A 26,948-nucleotide genomic window follows, 5' to 3' on the forward strand; every position below is an offset into this window, starting at 1 on the left:
AATCAATCAACTTTATTAGGCATAAATAACCAAATGACAGTGAAAATACAGTGGGAGACAAGCAGGTAAATGTGTTTCACACCAAGAACAGCGCTTAATCATTACCTCAAGAATGAGGTAACGATTAAGCGCTGTTGTTAGACTGAAAAGTGTTTACCTGCATGTCCCCCACTGTATTTCCACTCTCATTTGGTTTTATCATATGCCCAATAAAGTTTAATTGGAGTGCAGCCAGCTGTTGCTATTCAACAATATGGGCTATTGCCCTACACAGGAAATCTTTTGTGGTTCTTTGGTCTTCAGTATTGGACAAGATTGATGCTATCATGGTAATGGAAAAGATCATTTATACACTACAAGACAGAATGCACTTGTTTTCTCTTAAATGGGATGCGTGGACTACCCACAATCAGATGCTTCTAACTTAAACTCAGTTTCTCCCATTTCATACTGTATATGTGCCTTATATTATGGTCTGCTAGATTAGAGCCTTTTGGCTTTTTTATTTGTTGTAGCTCTTTTTTGCCTCATTGATATTACTATTTTGATGTTCTTGGTGCTCTCGTTGTGCTTCTAAATTGTTCTTTCTTTTTATATATTTATATTCATGGTTTTGAGATATTTTCTTTTGTACGTTAACATGATGCTTTGTATTGGATTTATCTTCCCAATAAACAGTTTGTAAACAATAAAAAAGAAAAAGTATCCTAAAAAAGATTTCCATGTGAACAGCAAAGCTAATAGGCTAGGTGAGAAACTACCTCCTACAGGAGGAAAGGAAGAGTACACAGGGATGACTAACAGCAGATGGTAACAGACCTACTCATTCACCTATTAGCATTTCAGTTACAAGATAATGATGTTTTTGCTGACACTTATGAGTGTGTAGAATATTTTGCCCCATTTGCCACAAATATTTCATAACTTTACCCTCAATCATGTATTTCTTGAAAAACAACTCCACCTTTTGTAGTAATGACATGCAGAGAAAGGTCGCTCGTACAGCATCAGCTCAGGGGCCACTGAAGGTGGAACAGCAACCACGAAAGCGTGGAAGAGTATGAGTGCCTGATCAGTCCAGTAGAAAATGGGGAACACAGTTCAGAAAGGCCCCCCTTTATACCAAGACATCGCAAACATCTATTTTCAAAAAAGGGTTTGCTTGGACAAGTTGCCTGGTGCTTGAGTTATTTGACATAAGCAAAACATGTCAGAGGAAGGCATTTCCAGAGTTCAAGTAAAATGTTAAAGGAGCCTAACCCTCCTGCGGGAGCCAAAAAAGGAGGTCTATCAGATGTGAAGCACCAATTCAATCTGGCCTATAATTAGTGGAAAAAAATTGTGTCAGCTGAATTAGTTGTGCAGCTCTGTAGTATCTTTGGAGGTGAGAGACTCCCACACCCACAGGATTTGGAAGTATACAAAGTCGAGTGGGCTAACCTGCATCCTCTAAAGCTTCAAATAAATCTGAAAAACAGAGATTAAAGTCTGTACAAGTAAGAGGATGTGGGAGTGAGTGAAAGTGATATAGTGCTCTTGGGAAAGCAGTCATTTTTATTGTGATTATCCTACCCATTCAGGAAAGGGTATGAGTATGCCATCTCTAAGGAGGTATAAAGGGAGCAGTAACTATCTCACTTGTATCCATGTTTGGTTTCGGTATGGCACAAATGTGTTGGATTCAGCGTCCAAAGGCACTCCTTCCCTTAGGGCATTAAAGAAAAAGTAAAAAAAAGTGCATTCATTAGCCAGGAGCCTGTAAAGCAGGGCTCCAACTTACAAGTCCTGAGCTACTAGCCAGGCCCTAAAAGTCACCAGTTGCGCCACCCAAGCCCTATCCTGCCCCACACTTAATACTGCCCCTAAATACACCCTTGTAAATTATTTCATAAAATTACACTGTTAAATGTTTTATGCAGAATAAAGCTACAAAAATAAATATTAACAACAAATTTAACAATATTAACATAAAGCAATGTAAACATAAAAGGAAAATTCAGTTCACCCCCCTCACAGCCATGTCCTCTACCCTCCTTTACACCCCCCTCCCTCCACAGTCATGTCCTCTACACCCCTTCACTTCTCACAGTGGCTAGATTGCTGAGTGCAGTTACTGGCTTTGCCCGCCCTTGGTCTATGCAGCAGCTTCTGCACCATGCCCAGGTCCTCAGCCTTGACAGCCTGGAGCAGCTCTTGGTCCTTCCCCATCCACAGTGCTTCACCCTAGGGAAGGACAATCCTGGGTACTGGAGAGGAAGGGCAGATCCTGGGAGATCTTGATTGGTTCTCACATCTCCAGCATCCTTTCCTGGAGAGGAGGATGGGGAGATGGGGACAACGGGTCAGATGAGCTGCTGAGAGGACAGCACTCTACCAACTGGGAGGAACCAGCAACACCTGGGGCGATCACCATACTTGGGAGCCGGGCTGGGGAGGCAGGGCCTCCGGGATTAGCCTGGAAAATTCTGGAGGGAATCATGTATTGGCACAGGGATGCAGGGGGAGCTAGGAACATTCTGGGGCAATTACCTACTCAGGAGCCAGGATGGGGAGACAGGACCACAGGAAGGATCCAGGAACATTCTAGGGGAAATTGCCTACTCAGGAGCCAGGATGGGGAGGTGGGGCCACTGGGAGGAGCCAAGAACATCTGGGGCAATCACCTACTCAGGAGGCGGTGCCACCATGATGAGCTAGGGGAGGAGAGCTCATGTGTATAATGGACACACTCGCCCCCACGTTATTTCCACTTGCTAAATGCAAGCAGGTGAGTTGAAATTTTTAGGCCTGCTGTAAAGCATTGACCAGTGATCAGCAGATCACTGATGCCACGCAGGTCTCCTGCAGACCTGTCAGTATATCTGCTTGGTCACACATCCCGTATTGTTCACACAATACTTCTGACAGGAAGATTCAATGAACTACCACAGCGGTCACAGCTCCTTGGTAGTTCATTGAGAACTACAAGCTGAGAGCTGCTAAGGATGTTGGTACTTGTATTCCATTCATTCACAGATCACTGTGAATGAATAATGGGGCCGTGTGTGCAGAGCCCCGAAGGCCCTCGATGTTTTTAAAAACTGACAGCTAGTACGGGGAACTTCTCCCTTTACTTCTGTCACAGAGAAGAGGGGGATCTGGTGGCAGCTGCAGAAACCTAAAAACATGTTTCCAAAGGTGAAGATAGGATAGGTGGGGAGATAGAATCTTTTCCACATAGGACAGTGGTGGAACATATAACCCAGATGAGAGAGACTTGCTAAGGAGATGCCTTTGGTCAAAGAACATTTACAGAGGGCTCAAGAAGGGTTTATAACCTGTTTGACAAGCTCAGACAGTTCCAGGTTGGGGACTGGGTGGTGACAGTATGGAGTCAAGAGTAAGTTCCTGTTTAGGTAGAGGAGGCCATTTGAAGTGGTAGAAAAGGTTGTATAGGTAAATTATAAACAACACCAACCTGAGAAGTAAAAGTCCTACCAAATATACCACAGGAACTTGTTAAAATCCTGGAAGTACCGAGAGCAGGTAGTTGCCCTGACTGAGGTTAGTTCTCAGCCCTATGTGGGGGTAGACTTAGTCCCAGTTTCCACCACTCCTAGCCACAAACCCAGCAAGCAAAAGAGTTTTTACAGAGGAATAAAGACATATTTTCATGACTGCCAGGTCTTACCAAGGTAATTGAGCATTATATTGTTACGGAACCTAATGTAAAGGTCCGTGTAAAACCCTATCACATTCCTGAGGCACACCGGAAAGCAGCATCAGAGGAAGATCAGAAAATACTTGAACTCAATATCACTGAGGAATTGCAGAGTAAATAGTCATGCCTGATTGTGTTGGTACTGAAGACCAATGGGACACATTTTCCACTCCAGAAGGTAATTTTTAAAATAAAAGAATTACATTTTGTTGCATTCTGCCCCAGCTACTTTTCAGAGGAAAATGGATAAAAACTACACTCGCATTAGAAATACATCTTGTTGATTTTGGACAATATTTTTATCTTTACTTTAGACTGGGAGTCTCGTCTTCCCTGAGTTCATGTTGTCATGTTGGTAGGTCATATTGGACTCCCTAAAGAGTTTACCGTTAACCTAGAAAAGTGTAGCATTGCATAGGAAGAGACTAAGTACCTGGGGTACATTGTGGGCAGGGGTTTGGTGAAATTCTAGATGAACAAGGTAGAGGCTCTTCAGGCTTGGCCCCACCCCAAAGAAACAAGTCCAAGTTTTTATGGACATCGTTACTATGTCAAAAGATCCTGAGCATGGATGTAGAGGGATGAAGACAGCGAAGTGAGGTGGATCCCAAATATATGCAAAATAATAAGCGGATAGGCCAAGCCTTGCTGCTCCCGTGTATGAGAGGGGAAGTTAAATGAAAAATAATTACAATGTACTCACAAACAAAAGGGTACAAATCGCAAAACATATGACAGTCACTTGAAACATGCTCCATAAGGCATCAAGGGTCCCGATGTGAAAGAAGTGCTATCCAAGGGCCAAAGAAAGTCTAATGCGTTTTGCAGGAAATCCTCTTCCTCAGAGCCCAGTGAGAGTACCTGGCCATTAAGTATGCTCTAGACTCACTACACTATTTTCTTCTTGGCAGAATGTTTTGCTTGGTCTTGGACCATGCTCCATTGACCTGGATGAGACAGAACAAAAACCAGAATGGCAGGGTTACCAGATGATTCTTGGCATCAAAAGAGTTTCAATTTATGGTAGAAAACTTAATGCAGAATGCTGATATCCTCTTTATGGTACACTGTAGGATGGATCACTGTGCCTCTGACACCTCCATGTCAAGGCAGAGGAAGGGATGTGTACGCAATGCCAGGAATGAGTTCTGAATGGGAGATATCCTGTATTTCCACTCTTTTTGGGCTATGGTCACTTTAAAGGGGATGGTGTGAAGACATTGTTGAGTACTCAGGTTTTCTCCCCCATGCAGGGTGAAGGGTTCTGGGATAGCCCAGTTGGAGAGGAGAATACTGATTTTCAATACTCTCTGGATTGGTAAATCCTTTTAGGGACCGTGAATTCAGAGGTTTGGAATGACCTTTGGGATTTTGGGTTGCATCTGTCCCCCGCCGGCTCTAAGTGTGAGAACTCAGTGATCACATGACCGATGATCGGTGAGTTATCACAGCCGCTCTTCGCACTGTCTGCTCAGTCCCTCCCCCTGGAGCACTGGGCTGTGGAGTGGGAAGGAGCCACTGCCTCGCTGAGAGGATGAGTCGGGTGCCATTCCAGACTCTTGGGTGGATCCCGACTTTAAAGTTGCGATCTTCCCTAGCCTGGACCAGCTGAGTGATGTCAGCAAACAGTGGGCTTCAGCCTGCTGTCAGCTAAAAATGGGTCACAGGATTGGAGAACAAACTGCACTCATGTGATCCACAGGAATATTACAGTCAAAAGAGCTATGGCTTAGTTTTACTTTAATTCCGTGCTATTATACTATCTTTTTTTTTCTGGGAAAAGCAATAATTGGGCACCACATGTCACAATAAATTCTGCCACTGCAAGTTGACAGCAACGAGGAGAGGACCTGACATAGGGAGATCCAAAGTATGACAGAGAATGCACTATGACCCTTGTCTTAAATCTAACTACCTCTGGTCTACACATTCTGTAATATGCTTTGGGTCTCCCTCCTCTGCCAACCAGGGTCTTTTACAATATTTGTGCTCTTATAACACTTGCTCTTTTCACCTTTTCTGGGCATTTTCAAGGATTATTTCATCTAGATCTAGTATATGGGGCCTCCTGTCCCTTTTGTTCTTAAGTGCATTGCTCACATTGTTTTGAATGATAAATTATATGGTGTTACTCTTGTATAATATGGCACTGCATATCCAAGTCATATTATTGGGCACAATTCACTAAAGCTTATCGCATGAGTTAAGTCAGTCACATGAGCACATATTGCATGCGATATTGAAAATGTCAATTCACTATTGCTAGTATGCGTTATTTACCGAAAATAGCAAAAACAATTGGTAAATACCACATAAAAAGACCTTAAAGTCAATTTGCAAAAGGAAATAAATAACCAAATGCATACGGTAATTAAGTAGTGGTCCAGGCTTGCGGTATGTACTGGTATCTGTCAGTACTGTCATGGGTTGTTAAGGAATGGGTGGCTGCCGAGTCCCTAACAACATATGAGTCATCAGCTGAATGTAAAAGAAAAAAAAAAAATTGCCGGCAATTAAAAAATTGTTTAAAAAACGACATGGGGTCCCACCCTCCATCCATACCAAGCCCTTCGGGTCTGGTTTGGATTTTGAGGGGAACCACCATGTCCAAATTTAAAAAAATGGAGTGGTGACCCCCCAAAATCCTTACCAGACCCTTATACGACCCTTTTCCTTCTTTTAATAAAGCACCCCCCCATGTTGAGGGCATGTGGCCTGGTATAGTTCAGGAAGGTTGGGTGCTCACTTGTCCCCCCCCCCTTTCCTGACCTGCCAGGCTGTATGCTTGGATAAGGGTCTGGAAGGGATTTTAGGGGGGACCCCCATGCCATTTTGTTTTTAATTTTTTTACATTGGGGTTCCCCTCATACCCAACCCAAAGGGCTTGGTATTGATGAGGGGGCCCTGTGCCGTTTTTTAAATTATTTTTTAATTGCCTGCAATCCTTTCTTTTACATTCTCTGACAACTGAAACATTAATGCATTTTTGGAAAAAAAAAAAAGAAACATTAACGCATGGTTTTCACTATTACAATACCGCATGACTTGATAAATTAACTCACGTGGTATTTTAGTAAACTTGGACGTGGTAAGATACCGTTTAGTGAATTGTGCCCAATGTCTTTTAACTCATGAACTCCGTTGGATAAATTTACTGTGGTCATGACGCTCTATATTAAACATTTTTTTTTAAATATGAAAACAAATATGCATATATCTACTGCACACAACTGAATGAATAAACAGTCCAATATCCACTACAAACAGTTTGTTCTGTGTGGTTCTATATTTTCAATATACAAAAATACTTATTTAGAGTTCACATGTGATGCACAGATTTATGTACAAATGTGTTTATATTGAGCATTCAAATACGTGACTATTTGATATAATAGAATAAAAAAACATTTTTTTTATTTTTGGACAAGAAACTATTGCCTATTAGGCCTCTCAACAACTTGGTCACACACAGAACTATGCTCTGCCAATCTAAATGCACATATGGAGAATCATCATACATAACAAGAAATATATTTTAGTCTTTCCGTACTGACCAGGTTCTCTGACAACCTAAACTTTTAACACATCTGCTCTTAACCGTAATCATTTAACTGATTATATTTATGAGCAGAAATGATTTAACAATTCCCATGTTGTTAGCATTGATCTTTATTGTTGCAGAATTCATCTGTGTGCTGTCTAGCTTTCATGTTATCAGAATGCTGTCATGTCCTGTGTGACCATGTTCCTAGGACCTTGCTCTGATATAAACACTGTCATGCTAAGTAATGTTTTGTTGAAAGACTACTGTTATGTTGCATGCTGTCATATTTTCAGACGTTCTCAACTGTGAATTACCTAAACTCTGCCACGCGAGTCGCCAAGATACCAAATTTCCACAGGCTGCTGAATTACCACTTGGACCCTGCAGATATTTTCTTAGAGCATGGACTAATCTATTCACTTCTGCCACTTCTCTACTTATTGTTATAACAAAGGATCACGACCATGAACACATGGAATCTTTAAGGTGATACTGTCCTTTTTACTGAAGTTTAATTGACTGCTGGTAATGGGCAATCAGGAGTAAAAGACAGGATTATCAGGGTTGATTTACCAAAGGATAATAGACTGTTCACTTTTCAAGGGGATTTCCCCTTAGCTTAATGAATGTGATTGAATGATGGCAGTTAACAAAGTTTCACCTCATACACTAAGATAAGATAGAATTACCTAACAAAGTGAAAATTCCGTTGCAAAGTGAACAGCCAATCTGCCTTCAGTAAATTAATCCTATTGCATGTATTCTGAAGCATTGTTAAATAGAAAAGAAGCAGAGGATTGATAAATTGCTCACTCATCTATTTAACAAGCAAAAGTTGGGATGCAGAGATTACAGGAGCCTGGGACAGGTCAGCAACAGGTCAGCAGGGACCCTTACAGGAATTTGTCCAGTAATTATTGTGACCCATATAAAGTTAACAATTGTGCCCTTCTATGGCCACCCTTACATATCTTTGCACTACCTCCAATCAGTTGTATGAACTATATATTTTTTCTTTTATAGCTGTTCATATGTTCAATTACTGCCTGGCTAATGAGGGCTATGCCTCATGAACAGCTAAAAATGTTAAATCTGTGTTGTCATTAGTGATCATTTTTCGAAGTGTGAAAGATCTTGCTCAGATGCTGTAATTATATTACGGCTATATTCTGATACATCAAAGTGTTTCTCAATTAGAACAATTTTGCATATCTCTGGTGGGTAGGTCTATGAATGGCTTAAAGTCCTAAGGGGTGAGAGAACGCTTCATTAGTGTGTTTCCTTGTGAATGAAAGGCAGAGTTGAGAAGCACACTGTCTAACTTGGCAATGTTCCCAACAGAACTCGTGATCTAACCTTCGCTACAGAACACGCATTCTACTGCATACGCTTTATTTATGTTCAAAATGGAGATGGAGGAATTGAAATAAATTATTCTGTTTTCACACATGATTGACCTTGATGAGCATTTAGAAAATGGAAATGAAAAATCTTGACTGGGCAATTCCCAGGGGCACTTTCCCTGTAAATCTCCACAGTAATTATTATGTATTGAAGTCAATAAATACCATGTGTTTGTACACAGACCCTCTAAAACATGAAGATAGTGTCAATAAATTCATTTATAGATAAAAGAAATAGTTCATATTATAGAATGATATTTAAAAGGAAAGAGGAGGCAGTTTAGCCCTACATGGTGTCAGGAATTAGCAGACTTTAGATTGAAAGCATTTAAGTTCCAAACAAATTGTTTCTGATTCATGATATGAAATGTACGGGACTGAAGATTATTCTTTTAACATGCGCAGACCATGATTTTGCATTAGACATTCACCCTAAAATAAAGGCAATGTATCTAAATGTTGTTGATTTATTTTTTATTTTTTAGAAAATTTCAGCTAGAAAATGTGATTTGCATGTTTTCAAATGTGCTTCCTTTGTATTATTCAACTTCAAGTAATTTGGAGTTCATTCCATAAAAAGTCAGACTTATATTTTGGTTTCTTATACACTATTCCCTAGAGTAAATGACTGGCAGGTGGGTTGTAATATACATAACCAGCACAGCCATCTGTCTTCCTTTCAGATGATTCTGATCCTTTATGCAGTTGTCACCAGCAATCTTTTGTGTGCACAGTAAGTATTACAGTGCACATTTTAGAGATGCACAAGGAAACTATGATATTCTCCTCCACAAAATAGACTAGGGATACTAAACTTAGAATTAAAAACACAGATTTTTTTTTCTTTATTTTTTTTCTACACCGGCCTGTCTAACCTCTGGTAACCCTGACATTCTTTTGAGTAAAGTGTCTGATATTAAAGCAGATTGCTTTCATGCCTACATAAGTAATATCATATGCTTCACATCAGCCTATGCTCAAGATAGCTGAATTCCCACTGTATTATTGCCTGTGAGTGAACACACAATGCATACTAATAATCCATCTGAATCATGCTGCCTTTCAACTTTTCCAAATAGCAATACTATGGATGTAAACTAAAGGACCAAAAAAAAGAACATGATTGAAATTGTAGAATTATGAGGTGCATTACTTTATGCTGCAAAGTTTAGTATGAGTTTTTATGGCTAATTTAGATTTATTAAGAATATAAAATATCAGAGGATTAACCTTGAGGTCTGTTTAAGTCTTAGTATTTATCCTTCCCTGAAAGTATATTGACATTATTAACATCAGGAAAAATGAAATCTTCAAAGAGAGTTGATTATTCCCTTCTCACTTCTGGCAGTCAAATATTCAGCTAGGTGAAAAGATATTTATTTAATTTAGACTGCCTACAATCAATCCCAAACATGATTTTACTGTTACCATTTATGCATCCACTGTCCAATACATATTGAATGAACACTATCTTGGCCGTGAAAAATTATGCCAACCTATTTTTACAGGTTGAAATATAAGCTGGATAAGTTTTGTCAGCCTCTCTATGATATAATTGTTGGGCACATCTGATAGTCTGACAGTATTATGGATACTAGGGCTTAAACCAGAATTCTCAAAGTCAAATGGACAAAAAACATGTTTTACTCAGTAGTGTTGCTTAATTATACCTCTGTCTGATCTATGAGCAGTTCAGCTGAACAGGCCAATAAATGGCAGAAATGACAAACCTTAGTCTGAACACCCATGAAGTGGTGACCAAATACTTAATGGAGGCCAACACCACTGTACCACATCCCACAATTGTAAGAAAAATCCTTCATGAGATATATACAGATTTTACTGGCACAAACAGAGATAACATTCAAATTTAGTAAAATTCATTATACAATACTTTATTAATAAAATTAAAACCTGAACATGTGGATCTACACAATCGTAAAATCCTAATAACCAAATGGTATCATATACTGTATCTCCTCGAACATTCACTATATAATTTATTTCTGCTCCTCATGTGAAATATTTTACATATTGCCTCATAATAATTGTCCCCTTAGGTCAACGCATTTTTCATAAGGCTTCTATCAGGACCAATAGAGTACCCAATGAGGAGATAGTAGTAACTACTAAGTATTAAAAGAATCTATTACAAACATCATATACTGTTTATAATGGAGAAATGAGTCTGGTGGCCACACATCTAATAAAACCACCTTTATTGAGTTTTCATCCAAATATACTCCACATACAGTAGAAAATGGAAGACAGCAGACCAGCTGATGCGTTTCATGCTAGCATCAGCGCTTAATCATAGCATTATCTACTGTTTAAATACATATACTTTTTTTACAAACTACTGTGTTTGGAAAGAACATACCAATGTGCAAATTTACTTCTGGAACCCTCAGAGGCAGCAGCTTCAAGTATGCGCAGCCCCCTGGGGTGGACACTGGGACACTAAGGATGAGTCCAAGAGTCCATCACTATACCATATACAGGTATTTAATTAACAATAGTTGAAACATATGTGGGAATTTATAATAAAGGATATGGTTAATCAGTCTGGTATATATTATTTAGAATCCTTCATTAATGGACAAAAAAATTGGCAGATAAGGATATGTAAAGACCCTACCAGGTATATGCACAACCAGATTGCTGAGTTAGCATAAACGTTTGTAAGGTAGGATCCAGCTGTTTTCTCCCATTTCTCTGAGGATTGCAGTGATCTATTTTCTTCCTGGACCGGTTTTGTGCTTTCTTGATGACTTCTCTGCCTGGCTACCCTACTTTCTCTCCTCTGAAATACCCACTATCTTTCTTGGTGATTTTAACATCCCAATTAATGTGAACAACCCAGCTACATCCCAACTCTTCAACCTAACCTCATCTTTTGCCTTAACATAATGGACACAGTCCTCCATTCACTCTGATGGGAAGAATACATTAGACCTTGTTTTCTCCCATCTTTGCACTTCCTTCAACCTCACAAATACCTCCTTTCCTCTCTCTGATCACAATCTCATCACCTTCACAGAGTCCTCATCTTCAAACACCTATCCCTCCAAGCAGCAAACAATTACCCGCAGAAACCTTCGCAACTTAAACCCTTCCCTTTTCTATTCTGCAACTGACCACCTCTATGACAGAATCTCTCCCTGTCCTGCCCTGACCTGGCCACTTCTGTCTACAACAGTTCACTTTCATCCACACTAGGCTCACTTACTCCTCTAACTACACAAAGTATCAGACTCCAACCATTACAACCTTGGCAGACTGACGACACCAAAAATCTTAAGAGACATAGTCATGCACTGGAGCGATTGTGGTGTAAAACCAAATCCCAGCAATCATTCACCCTATATAAATCTGCTTTCTTAACATACAATTCCTCCCGCCATGCTGCCAAACAAGCCTACTTTGTTACACTTATCAATACCTTAGAGCCTGGATAGCTCAGTCGGTAGAGTATCAGACATTTAATTTGAGGGTCCCAGGTTCAAGTCCCCATTCGGGCAGTAGCTTTCTTCTAGTTGTAAGGTTGTTGAGCTGCCAATAGGGTAGTCCTATTAATACCTTGTCATCCAATTCTCATCAACTCTTCTCTACTTCCTCCACCCAGTAACCCACTCACTGCTTACGAGATTGCCAGTCATTTTAAAGGCAAGATTGATGCAATTCGTAGGGGCATCTCCACTATACAAACATCTATCCTACTTAGCATACCTTATACTAAACCTCCCTCAACACTTTCCTCTTTTGACCTTGCTACTACTGAAGAGGTCACTAAAGTTTTCTCAGAAGCCCATCTCACCACCTGCCCCCTGGATCCTGGATCCTGTTCCCTCACAACTACTATGGTCTCCCTCTTCTACTCTTTGCTCCCTCACTCACATCTATAATCTCTCCCTCTCTACTGGCACCTTCCCCTCCCCTCTAAAGCATGCACAGATCCCTACCATATTTAAAAAGCCCTCACTGGATCCCACCTACCTGAGCAACGTAAGACCCATCTCCCTACTACCATTTACCTCTAAACTCTTAGTCTACAATCTCCTGAGTGCCTGCCTTACTGACAACCTTGCTCTCTGCTCTCTCCTGTTTCTCCTCCTACCTATTGCAGAGCTCCTTCAGTGTTACCTATAACTCTGTCTCCTCCTCTCTACTTCCTCTTTCCGTAGGGGTCCCTCAAGGTTCTGTCCTAAGTTGTACCCTTCTCTTCTCCATCTAAACCTCCTCCCTTGGTCACTTGATAAACTCCCATGGCTTCAAGTACCATCTCTATGCTGATGACACACAAATCTATCTTTCTATTCCTCACCTCACTCCTTCAGTCTCATCGTGCATTACTAACCTATTAAGTGGCATATCATCAAGGATGTCACTTCATTCCCTCAAACTAAATCTTTCTAAAACAGAGCTCATACTATTTGCTCCAGTCCGTGCCCCTTCCCCTGACTTCTGCATCAAGATCAATAATACAACCATCAGTCCTTCCCCTCATGCCAGGGTAATAAGAGTAATCCTGGACTCCCATCGGTCTTTTCAGCCCCAAATCCAATTACTATCCAAATCTTAGAGACTTCACCTCCATAACATCTCCAAGATACACCCGTTTTTAACCAATGAAACCACTAAGCAGCGTATTCACTCCCTTGTTATCTCTCATCTTGACTATTTTAACTGCCTCCTCATTGGCCTACCTAATCACAGGCTATCCCCTCTTCAGTCTATCATGAATGCTGCTGCCAGACTCATCCACCTTACCAGCTGTTCCATATCTGCCATCCCTCTCTGCCAATCCCTCCACTGGCTTTCCATTTCCCAAAGAACAAAAAATATTTATAACTCTGCTCCAAATTTTATCACCAATCTTGTCTCCAAATATCACCCAAACCATCCTCTCTGCTCCTCCCTTGACCTCCTGCTTTCTAGCTCCCTTGTCTTCTCCTCTCATGCTCATCTCCAGGACTTCTCCAGAGCCTCCCCCATCCTCTGGAATTCTCTACCCAAATTTATCCGACTATTGCCTACTCTGCTCACTTTTAGGCGATCTCTGAAAACCTGTCTCTGCACAGAAGCCTATCCTACCTTCAGCTAATAACCAAATCTTCTATTTTTTCCTTTCAGTTCATCCCCCCCACAGTTATTACCTTTTTTACCACCACCGCTTGTAAGCTCCAAGGAGCAGGGCCCTCCTCATCCTCTTGTAATGAACTGTATCATTGCTCTATTGTCTTCCTTTTTATTGTAAAGAGCTGAGCAAACTATTGGCGCTATATACATTCTGAATAATAATAATAATAATCTAATGATAGTGAACATACCTTTTCCCTTCTTTATGATTAAGAAAGTGCAGGCCCTCAGTCCCACTGAGCTTTGACTCTGCCATCTCTTGGACTCATCCTAGTGTCCCAGTCATTCTAGCTGTCCATCTTGCAGCTGCCACCTCCAGGGGTTCCAGAAGTAAATTTGCACATTGGCATGTTTTTCCCAAGCACAAATGTAAAGCTTGTAGAATGGAATACTCTATATACATGTGAACAGTATATAATGTTTGTATTTGTCCTAATAGTTTCTGTTTTATATTTATTGGTTGCTATTATCTCCTCACTGGATATTTTACTGGTCCAAAGAATCTTTATGGGAAAGGCATTGACCCAAGGGGACCAGTATTATAAAGCAATATTTAAAATATTTCACATGAGGACCAGCATGAAATAAATTGTGTAATAAATTTTTGAGGAGATATGTGATATCATTTGGTTAATAGGATTTTAAAATTGTGTAGATCCACATGTTCAGGTTTTAATTTTATTAATAAAGTATTGCATAATGAATTTTACTAAATTTGTGTGTTCTCTCTGTTTGTACCAGTAAAGTTTGTGTATACAATCATCGAGGAATTTTTTGGAAGTGGTGACAAAATACAGGTGGGCTGCAGACACCACATTCCCACAGATAAATTAAATATTTCTAACAGTGTAGTTTAAATTTACCCCTGGAAACCACAGTGATATCATTGACTGGTTCTAAAAAGCTTGGTTCTAGCTAGTTAGAAGTGAATTTGCGATGTTTGGGATGAATGTAGCATTTTTACAGAACATGAACAGTAATTCTATTCAGGAGCTAGCCAGGTTTCAGAAACTAGACCTAGAAAAAAGACATGTTAGAATCAGAAACCATCTAGCAATCCTCAACATCAATACAACTTCATTACACAGTTTGGTTCCATGTATACCTAGAGCTTACTCTACATGTACACCTCTTGTATTAACAATGTAAACACTGAAGACTGTACAGTACTGACAAAAGAAGCAGAAACCAAAATTGATAGTCAACTGTACCAAAAATTAAAATTAGTCCAACAAACACAGATCAAGTGACGGATAGACACAAGAGCAACTCACTATCCATTTGATTTGTAAGAGATGTAATTCCTGTAAGGATAAGTGTCCCCTGAAAAACACATACTTACCTAAACTGCACATACTCATTTGATTTTTGCTGTTCACAACCTGTCAAATTTTGTACGTTGGATCTATCCAACTGCAAATCAAAAATGAAACTAGCCTCCAAAGGATTTTTCATTTTTTTGTATATTTTCCATTATTATTTGGGGCTGACAAATGAAATGTTCCAACATTAGAATTCCATTTTAGTCAAGTAAAAATTTCAGCTACTTCTCATCAGCAAAGGGAGCTATGGGTTCTTTATCAGACTTTATCTGGCTAATCTTGACTGTTTTGCTGCAAAGAAAGCTTGTTGCTTACAGAGTTTAATAGCTCTGATTACACACATGGCTGTCTGAATGTATCAGAGAATTGACATCTTCTCTAACTCATAGGTATAGAGAGAAATGTAATGTCTCACATATAAGCACAGACCTACTTTGCTTAATAATAAACTAATTGTTGCAGGTCCACAAGCATGTGAGCAAGCCTCCACATTGCCCGCCTGTTTTAGATTAAAACATTATAGGAAAAAAGATATAGGCCTAACTTTTATGGAATGTTCTATGATCCATCCATAAACAGCTTATCAGTCTAAAACCTGTAGATACATTTTCAGGGATGCTTATCACATGCTAGCCTGTGTAGGTGGCTCTGACAGAATACTGTACAATGTCTAAAATGTTAAAAGAATGTGAGGATGATGATTCAAATACAGGCTAAATATTGTGGATAATTGTTATGCTATATTGCATGTGTTTGGTGCTATACATTAACTAAGATGCAGAACTTATGCTCTCCTGTATCTCCTGATAACCACTGCATTCTGTAATGACTTTATTCAGGCTGTTGGGCATGTTTCAATGACTGGGTGTTGCAAAGAGCTGGAAAACAAAACATTGACTTCATACACATTCAAAGACCACAGGAAGACTTCATTTCAGGTTTAAGTTTCAAAAATTAAATTAAAATGCAGTGAAACTTTTTGTCACATATCAGCAAAGGTGAGCAAGGAAGACACACACATTCCAATGATCAACCCAAAGTTTCCAGAAAACTCAAGACTACCTCAAGCTTGTACTTTTTTTAAATACTTAATGAAAGAAGGCCTTTTAGAGTCTCTTGCATGGATACAATAATGTAGGATATTATATAATAAATACAGTATGTTTGTTAAATTTGTGGCTTCTCTTATAAACATTCCTAAAAAAAAGAGACATGTGCAAATGTTTACAATTTAAAATGTGTCTTTCATAATGAATATAAATGCCTTCAGCAAATGTAAATTAGTCATAAGTTTCCACACATGAATTTAAAAGGATTTATTTTTGTTTATTAAAATGCAAACGGTATGCTAATAACAGAAACAATTAGATTCTTTTTTGTTTGGGGATATTCAAATTTGACAATACATGTATAGGAATCCCTTTGAAAAGCAATTCATTTTGTTGATAAATAGATATAAAAGTATAGGGCTGGCTTAAGGAAGGGTGACTTAAGCAATTGCTTTAGACCCTAAGAGCCTACACAGATATCCTGAACTGCAAATAATGACCCAGCAGACAGACTTAGGCAGCACTGTAGCTCCAGAGTAAAGAGCTGAATTAAACTTACCAAGCTTGCCAGGTGCCTTGAGGTAAAACCTAATATTTCCATCCAATATATTTTCATTTAAATGTTATTGTTTATTTTTTATTGTCATCCACAAATGTGGTCACATTTGTTTAGTATGGAAACTTTCACATGCAAATAAGTAGGGTTGTATGGGAACTACATAGAGGTTACAAACAGGCAACAGCTTACACAAACAGCTGGATAAGGACACAATTTCATGCTTAGGGGTGCTACAGAACAACCAATGCAAAATATTGTTTGAGCAAGCAATTCATGGGACTGAATAGAAATGATAGCTATTGTTTCTCCATGTGTTAGGTCCACTCCATTGCAAGTACTTGCATATTTGAACAAGGAGGCCAACACACGTATTATTACTTCAGGTACTTATATAGCGCTGTCAATTTATGCAGTGCTTTACATATATATTTCACATTGGTCTCTAACCCTCAAGGGGTGTACAATCTAAGGTCCCTAACTCACATTCATACATACACATACTAAGGCCAATTTACCTACTGTCTTTGGAGTGTGGGAGGAAACCCACACAGGCACACAGAGAACATGCAAACTACAGGCAGGTGGTGCCATGGGTGGGATTTGACCCTAGTACTGCCTGGTGGAAGTGCTAACCATTTAGTCACTGTGCTGCCCTCCATTTAGCCCCTGTGCATTTCTTACATAGCAGCAAAATATGTATAGTATTATTTTACTGGGAGGCAAGGATTTTGCAATATGTTCTAAAATGTACCCAATCCCCTTATATAAAGTTTACTATAAGCAAGCCATAGATTATGCAATTTTCTATCCTTCACCCACAGGTTGAAGAACAGAAAATTGCTTGATTCCCCCATCAACACAGTCAGTGTTGACGGGGAATCCCTTCCACTGCACTATTGTATTTTGACAATGGGAGGTTTCCCCATCTTCAGAATACAATGATCACTGCTGGCGGCTATAGCCGCTAGCAGTGGTCACAGGATAAATAACCATGCAGGCTGGTTTTACTGAAATCGATCAATAGATAGACTTCAGTACAACCAGCCTGCCCTTAGATGGATCAAAATTAGACCAGTTCCTGCTGAACCAGCCAAGTTCAATCTGTCTATGCTAAGCCTTAGTTACACAGTATGTTGCTTTTTAATCTAAAAAGATAAATTATCAGTTCATATATTTTTTTATAGAGACACTGATTAACTGATTGTCTAAGCAAGCACACAGTGACTCTGTATACAGACAGGTTCTGTCCCTCACTGCTGCTCTGTTCTAGCACCAGAACCTGGGGAAGGTTTAAACACAAAGTTGTTTATTTAAATAGCATTAGCATAGCAATTTGCCCAGTGAAAACACATGTACATTTGTACTGTGCAAATGGGGCCGAAAAACAAATGTTATAAGGCTGTTTCAAAATGTCATAAATATACCCCCCTAAAATATTATGTGAATAGTCACTTATCCATTCACATAAAATGCAAATTCTTGTGTACTTTTTTTATTTGCACAGGACTAAATTATTAAAGTGAATATTCATACCATTTATTGTGTGAAGTTTCTTAACCCTCTTAATAAATCAGTAATCATTCTGTTATATATACAGTAGTTATATAATTACATAGTTGGTAGGGCTGAACAATGCACCACTCCATCCAGTTCAAGTTTGTGTGTGTGTTTGTATTTATGTCACTACCATGTTCCATATCCCTGTATGTTGTGTTCACTAAGAAACACATCTAATTTTTTTTTTAATTTATGAACACTCTTCACTGACACCCCCAACTGTGAAAGGAAGTTCCACATCCTTACCTCTCTAAGAACAAAAAAAAAACACTTATGCAGAGTGTCATCTTTACAGATGTAAGAACAAATCATTTTTTTCCCAAAGATACAGTCACCATTTAGAAATTTGTATTATATGATCATGACCCCTCATAAGTGCCTTTTCTCCAGGGAGAATAAGTTTAATTTTTGTAGTTGTTCCTCATAACTAAGGTTCTCCAGGCCCCTATTAGCTTTGATGCCTTTCTCTGGACTCTTTCCAGTTCAATGACATTCTAAAAATTGGTGACTAAAACTAGATGGCATACTCAAGATGTGGCAGCATCAGGGTTTTGTAAAGTGTTAGAATTATAGTTTTATCTCTTGAGTAAATGCCTTTATAATGCTGATAAGAACCTGCTAGCCTATTATGTCTTTATATTTTTTTTTTCCGATTTGGAAGAAATATGCTTAATCTGAGCTTGATTTCATTCTTTACATTCCTATGTGTAATGTATGTGCAATCATGTAAATTGATTGCTTACTAAGTCTGTTTTATTAGTAGATTTTACAAAAAAATGCTGGTATATCATTCACAATTTTATAAATAACAAAACATCGTTATACTAGCAGTTTGCCTATTTTGCACTTGTGATTTTATTTATAGAGTTCATATTGAGAAATCTGTATGCTTTCTATTTTTTTAAATTTTTTTTTAGTTAAAGAAAAACGAAAAACAATTTCTTCGCTGCCCCTAAAATACAGAACCCCAGCACAATGATGCAATGGGTGCATATGCTTTTCAACGTTAGGTGATTGCTTCCAGTTCCTGAAAGTTTGTACCCTCTGCTCCTGTGAACTGGTAAATATTCCTTTATTAATATTTAAATAAACAGCTTTGCCCTGGGCTGTTTTTGGTGGGGTATTTGCAAAAAGCAAAGACATGTGTAAGCCTCATTTAAAATGTTCACATTTTTCGTGCTGTTTCATTGTGTAAACTAATTTGTGTTGTGTAGATGTTATGAATGGGCTGCTAACACAAAACAATAGCTTAAAAAAACTGTTTTTTTAAATGCAGTATGCCACAATTCATGGCATGGTGTTGTAGTGTCCTGTAGGGGAATGAGTCACAGTTTACTAATTAGTTCACTGGGGTGCCATTCTAAATGAATGAAAACCCACCAAAGATAATGTTGGCATGCATTTGTACAGATGTAAAGGGAGCCTCCAGGAAGTGAGAGCAATTTCTTATGACAATTTTGGGACTGTGATTAGACTATAGGCAGACTATACTGTGTAGCACTCATTTAAGCAAGCACAGTATATACAACCATATACAAACTCAGTGCTTAAAAAGTTCTCAACAAAAACTTAATGCTTGTAAACTTGTCTTTCCACGTATAACATATTAAACTCTAACCAGATTGTATGACCCTTAAAATATGATTTTTGTAATCAAAGATTCCTTTGAGAAAGCCAAATGACAAAACACGCCACAAAGTGATGTCAGATGCACCAGGAGTACTCGATCCGCCATATTGGATTCTGGCCTCTTTGTGTTTCTGTATACATTTGAGCATCTGGTAATTTAATAAATGTCTCTTTATGTGAATATGCTGCATCCAATGATTAAAGTATTTGACCTGGATGGAGTTTTTGGAAGTGCAGGTGAAAGTTTTATTTTGGGATATTTAGCACTGTGATCTGTGGGCAACAGCCTGGGTAAGAATCAGAGGTGGCTCGTTAATTAGGCAAATTAGGCAGTTGTGCTCACAGGGGCCTCACAGCCGCCTAACTTGACTAACACAGTGCAGGGGCAGACTGGGCCAGGGGGCAATTGCCACCACTATGGGGAGGGGCTGCCAGCCTATTCTAGTTAGAGGCATTATGTTGGGCCAGAAGAAAATACCACCTCCCTTAGCGGTGGTGGTTAAGGGAGGCTGATCACTCACTGTCACTGCCATACCGGACTGCTCGCCTATCCTCTCCACCCATTCCTGCAGAGTCCAGTCAGATGCCATGTCGGAACCGCAAGGCGGAAACTGGAGGAGAGAGTCAGCTGACAGCCAGTGGAGTGAAGGGGAAGGAGCTTTGTTGGTTCTGTGAGGAGTCTCCATGTCAGGAGAGGCATCACTGGAGGCATGTGAAGGAAGCTAGACACAGGTAGAGTCACAATGAGCAAGGACAAGGAGGGGGAATCAACTGACATTGATCCCATATCCCCCACCACCACCACCACTGCCTCTGACTGATCCCATCTCCCCTTCCCCATCAGGTGATGGGGGATAGGGATTACATCATTGGCAGAGGTGGTGGGGATAGGGATGACATCAGTGGCAGTGGTGGTGGGGATAGGGATGACATCAGCGTCGGTGGTAGTGGTGGGATAGGGATGATATTAGTGGCAGTGGTGGGGATAGGGATGACAGCAGTGGCTGTGCTGGTGGTGGGGATAGGGATGACATCAGTGGCAGTGGTAATGGGGGGATAGGGATGACATAAGTGGCAATGGTGGTGGGGATAGGGATGGCACCAGTGGTGGTGGGGATAGGGAGGACATCAGTGGCAGTGGTAGGGACAGGGATGACATCAGTGGCAATGGTGGGGATAGGATGTTTTTTTTATTTGCTTTTGGGATACACACCACAGTCATTTTGGAAATACAAGCTTTATTTTACCCACGCTTTTTTAATGGTAATACAAACATTTGAAACTTTAATATGTTACAAGTGGAAATACAAAGTTAAAAACATAAACTTTTTGTTGAGGACTTTTTCAGCACTGTATTTCATTTGCATATGGATTATTCGCCTGGGGGGGCATTTTATTTCCAGCTACTAAGGGAATCCTTATGTAGGTTCTATTGTACTCTGTTTGAGTGCTGAAAAATCACCTATTGTACAGTATCTACAACACAAAACCAAGTGTGCATCTGCAATAACATTTTCTATAATCATAGAAATGTATATATCTGGGAGGAGCTTTTTTAACTTGACAAAACTGGAGTTTTGCTTTAACGTTTGTTTGTGGTCACATATAAACTTTGTTCCCCTTCATTAGAACTTATGAGGAAGCATTAAAGGAAGGCTGATGTACCAATGATCCTACTAGCTTAGCTGAAACCTTCTATACCCTTATTATTTTACACTGATCAATAGTCTCTTTGCATTGGGATGCATACAATCGGACTAAAAAGGATTACAACAGGGAAACATGCATCATTAAATTTTTACATCTACATTTTTAGACAAAATTAGCTATCATTTAATTATATCATAATTTTTTTTAGAGAATACTTTTTATTACATAGACCAGGGGCCTTTTATTTTATGGAATAACCCTTTCTGTAAAAAACTTTTCTTTTTGGTTGATAAAAATGACTATTTTTCCTAAAAATCTGCAAATCCAGCAACATATGGCAAGAATTCTTTTCCATAATTCACTGCTTTTGGTAATAGTTACAAATCAAAACAGACTAAAGGTTACAGTAAAACAGCGCATAGTGTACATGAAAAATCATAAGTCTAAACTTCTACTTCAAGTTTATTCTCAGTAAGTTGATTCCTCCCAATTATCTTGCCAAAATCACATTTGTGCTGATTTACAATATTGTATCTGAACAGCTAGATGTTTATTCCTTTCTTGGAAATGCTACCGTATAATATGATTCCTGAACATACTTTTATTTTCATAGAACTTACTTGTTCAAGAAAAACTGTTAAAAAAATCTTTAGTTCTACTGAATGTTAGTGGTTGCATTGTCCACAATGTTTTTGCATAAATACCTTCACTGTTTGGAAAACTACCCTAAAAAAATGGTAAAGGAAGACACTACAGACTGCCAACAGAAAACTTCAGGGAGGGCAAACACAAGACTGGCCACTTTAAACAAGGAAAGCAAAACATTTTCCACTCAGCTATATTATAACAGTTAATATATTTGTTAATTACAATTCAGCCCACAGCTCCAAACCTTGGGTCCCAACCACCACCATGCAGAAGACAATAGCTCAGATTAATCTATCCATCACTAGAGCACCCACAATGTTGATACATCTCAAGATCATACCCATACTTTCAATCCAGGCTTGTGGGGTGGACTTCCATTAAAGTAAAATAGGTTTTCAGGTCTAGAAAAGGGCTCTAGAGACTGCCTCACTAGTACAGTATGTGTATCCTGCCCCACTTAGTTAAGTATACCTAGGACACATTGTTTAGGGTCCAGCACAATCACAGTTTTAAAAGCCCTAATAGGAGTAGTAACTATGATATCCCAATATCTATAGAGCTTTGAGCATCGCCATAACATGTGCACAAGGTCTCCATGGTCTCTGCATGGTATGAAGTTCAAGGGTTGTATGATACACCCTTAGCTAATTATATAGTTGGGAGAGCCTCTGTGACACATTCATTGAGCAAAAATGGACTAAATCCAGTGCTGTTTTCCACTGATCTCCTGACAAGGTGCCCACATTTGCCTCCCACCTCCCCAGAGCTGAGCAAGGATAATTTTCCAGATAATCAACAAGCAGCATAGTATACAATCTGGAGATAAAGTTTTTAGAAGAGGAATGCTGCATTAAATTAAAAATGAGGGTCAGAGACAGACTAGGAGCACCCAGGGCCTGAATTGCATGTTGTTGGAGTAGGAGTACATGAGAGATGGCAATCCAAACTGGGACTGCAATTGGGCGAATGATAACAATTTGTCTCCATACTATTGTTTAACTGCAAACAACATATTTTAAATCACACTCAAATACTCAAAAAGCATGAGTTACACCCATACAAAATATCATGTTGCAATTTTAAAGTAATTTCTAATTACATACACATATAACTACACAAACAAATGGCAAGCTCCTCAACCTATAACTGACTTTTGCAGCAAGGAGCACATAGAAGGATGATGCATGTCAAAAAACAACAAACAAAAATTCCCAGCTCACTTACCAGCAACAAACCAAATTAACCCTGTTTAACAGATCATGTTTGTTAAAACCAGGGGGATTCGTTTGCACACATTTGCACAAATATGTGTGTAAGCTGTAGCAGCCATGTCATAGCACCCCAGTGTACTGCAGTCCTAACTCTATAAATTTTGAGAGTCTCCTGATTTGGAGCACATATATAATAATGTATAGATTAAGGGCAGGTATGCCTGGAGGGAGCCCACCTCTTCTTAAAAGTATAGGGACTTACTGGATACCCTGGATACCCTGCAATAGCACAACGGCAGCAAAGGTATCCAGTGCATCCCTTCACCAATTCACTAACAACACAAACAAATGGCAACCACCCCAACTTATAACTTGCATTTGCAGCAAGGAGCACATGGAAGAGTGACACATGTCAAAAAACAACAAACAGAAATTCCCAGCTCACTTACCAGCCAGCCTGCAACAAACTGAATTAATCCTGTTAAACAGTTCACGTTAAAACAAGGGTGTTTAGTTTGCACACCTTTGCAAATATATTCGGACACATCAATGCACCCCAGTGTACTGCAGTACATATATACATAGATAGATAGATAGATAGATAGATAGATAGATAGATAGATAGATAGATAGATAGATAGATGATATACACAGACATATGTTTTTAATGTCTTTATTGGAAAATAGCCATATAATTTGCACACATTGTATGCTGTATGTTTCTGTCTAAGAATATAATAATCCAAATAAAAGAAATGTACTATTTCTTCACTGATAAATTAAATGTCATTTATAGTACAGACTGTACATTTAATGTGAGAAAAAGAGGCTGATATGGTACTAATTATATAAAAGCTAATCCTTGTTTTTGTCAGTGTCATTTAACACAGGGCATATTTTCTCTATTTAGTATTGCATTCTGAACTCAATTTAAAACAGTGAGTAAAACAAAAAAGGCAAAAAGGGAGAAGGAAAATGAGGTTTGGCTGGAATGCCCTTGGCTGTTGGCAATCTTAGCAGTCTATTTCAGAAATGATTGGATACCAAGAGTAAGCTGTAGAAAGGTGAAGATCTTGCATGGAGCTGGTAATCACACATGGCATGTGCTGTCATGAAGACAACTTTGGAACTGAATCTTGAGATCATTATGAATGAGACATCAGACACATGAAAACAAATGGTGGCTTAATATCCAATGAAAGTGAACATCAGCAAAGGAAATATGTCTTTCATGGCTCAAGTTACTTGACAGCCATTTGAGCACCACACTACTTTGATATCTACCAACAAGCAGGAACAGAGACAATTATTTAATAAAGTTTTATATATTGCTTAAAAATAGAAGAATGAAATATGTAGGTAAAATGGTATGGTACAAGAAGTAGGATTGTGCTGTTTTTCTAGTGCGGAAACCAATTACAAATACGTTTATAAAATGCCCACTATTTTACATCTACTGGAGTTTGCAAACTATAACTTAAATAGATATTAAAAATACAATTTTTTGTGATGTTTTCTATATTAAATTATCGGGCTCTAATGGATTGTCAGTTGCCATAATGGACTACTTTCCTTTACTTTTTAGAGTTTATCAATAAATGCTAAATGCCCAATGTTTCATGCAAAGCATTTATTTATTTGCACATTTCTATATGAATATTTCTAATGAAAATAATCTATATCACTCCACCACATAATACCTAACTTCACCCTAATATAGGGATCTAAAAAATTATTTGTATGTGGACCTATTTTTTCTCCTTGGACATATCAAAGAGTTTTAATTGATAAGCAGAATAGACCTACTGATCTTTCATGTACAGAGATTGGTGAGTAGAGGGACATCTTTTTATTTTATAAAAAGTTGCCAACAGAATGTATAAACAGTATGTTAATGAGTTATGTCAGGCACGGAATGATGGTTAATACTTAGCCTGTAATCCAAACACTGAAAAATAGGAGATTTTTGTCTACCATCTGATATTATTTTATGTGGTGAAAAAAAGGAATGTAAGGTGCCTCACAGATAAGCAACTTATTTCCTGTTCCTGACAAAACCTCAGGTATGATGTGACAGTCATCACTGGAAAGTTAATGGTTTTCTTTGTGACCTTTAATTCATTTATTTACAGTAGGATGAATAAATAGATCCACCTAATAACATCCATATACTCTATCCTAACAAAACATTATTAATGCTACAGAGCATAAACATCTATTTTTGTTAATTTTCAAAATACACCTTACAAGTCTCTGTTAGGATCAGTCTCATGACCTTTTGTGGCCCAACATTCTTTTATTTATTTATCAGTTAATGCTATAAACTCTAATCCAATATATTCACTCAGTCCGTATTGTGCTGAAGGATGTTCTATTACAATTGTTCTCAGAAGAAACTGGGGAATTTTAGTTACAAGATAAGATTTGCAAATACTTGTTACAAATTGCATTAATTAAGTGCTTACAATGTTAAACTAAATGTATTGTAACAAGATCCTTGTTTTGCAAGCAACATATTGCTCTATGTAACCAAGATTAATAAAAAATTCATGAAACTCTATGATCTCATCCCATGAATGTTTCTATTTACTGCACTGGTGTCAGATGTTTCATCTGGATGAAAATGACTTACCATTATTTGTTTTATGTCTCATTTTTCAGAAAGAACTTTAATCTACCATAAATGTATTTAATGAGATCGGTCAACAATACAAAACGTATACAAAGCAAAATAACAGCTATGCCAAAAAAACTATAAGTGTGCTTTAAAATTGGGAAGTATTTAGCTTATAATATAAAAAATGACATAAATATAACAATTGTACTGTGGAGTAGTCAAAGATTTTTTAAACTTTGTGCCCTTTAATGTTTTTAATAGTGTTGTTTTTTTATTCTATTGTATTTAATGCTGTTCCTCTGACCTTAAAGCACTGGAGTCAGGCTAGAGTTCTAGAGAATAGAATGGGCCGAACACCCCCATGTTTGGTTTGTGGTCGAACGTTCGAACCTATTGAATGTTCAACCGCGAACTTTGAACTCAATGCAAGTCTATGGGACTCAAACTTGTAAATTTAAAAGTGCCCATTTTGAAGGCTTATATGCAAGTTACCGGCCATAAAAGGGGTATGGGAACTCAGGTACTGCCCTGAGGGGCATGAATCAGTGAAAAAAAAAAGTACTGTTATTAAAGGAGTAGTCATTCTTCATTGCTTAAATTAAATATATATATATATATATATATATATATATCATGCCTGGTGTTCCCCTTAAACTACCTGCAAAGTTGCAAATCTGTACAATGTATAGAATCAGCTACAACAAGACTGATATTTTTTTTTTTTTCAAAATGACGGTGGTTGTGGGGGTCTCATTAGCATCAGGGTATCTCTTTAAATAAAGGGGCACCCTGATGCTGCCCCTCCTTGTGAGTAAGGGGGTAATTGTACTTGATAAATAGACTTGTGTTGTGAGAAAAAGCAGTAAAGCACAAGCACTGTGTAGCACTGTGAAGCAGAGGTCTGAATGTACAATAAACAA

Source organism: Staurois parvus, unplaced genomic scaffold (genome assembly GCF_062004578.1).
Source record: "Staurois parvus isolate SC_StPar_1 unplaced genomic scaffold, SC_StPar_1.0 ptg000634l, whole genome shotgun sequence".
Lineage (NCBI taxonomy): Eukaryota > Metazoa > Chordata > Amphibia > Anura > Ranidae > Staurois > Staurois parvus.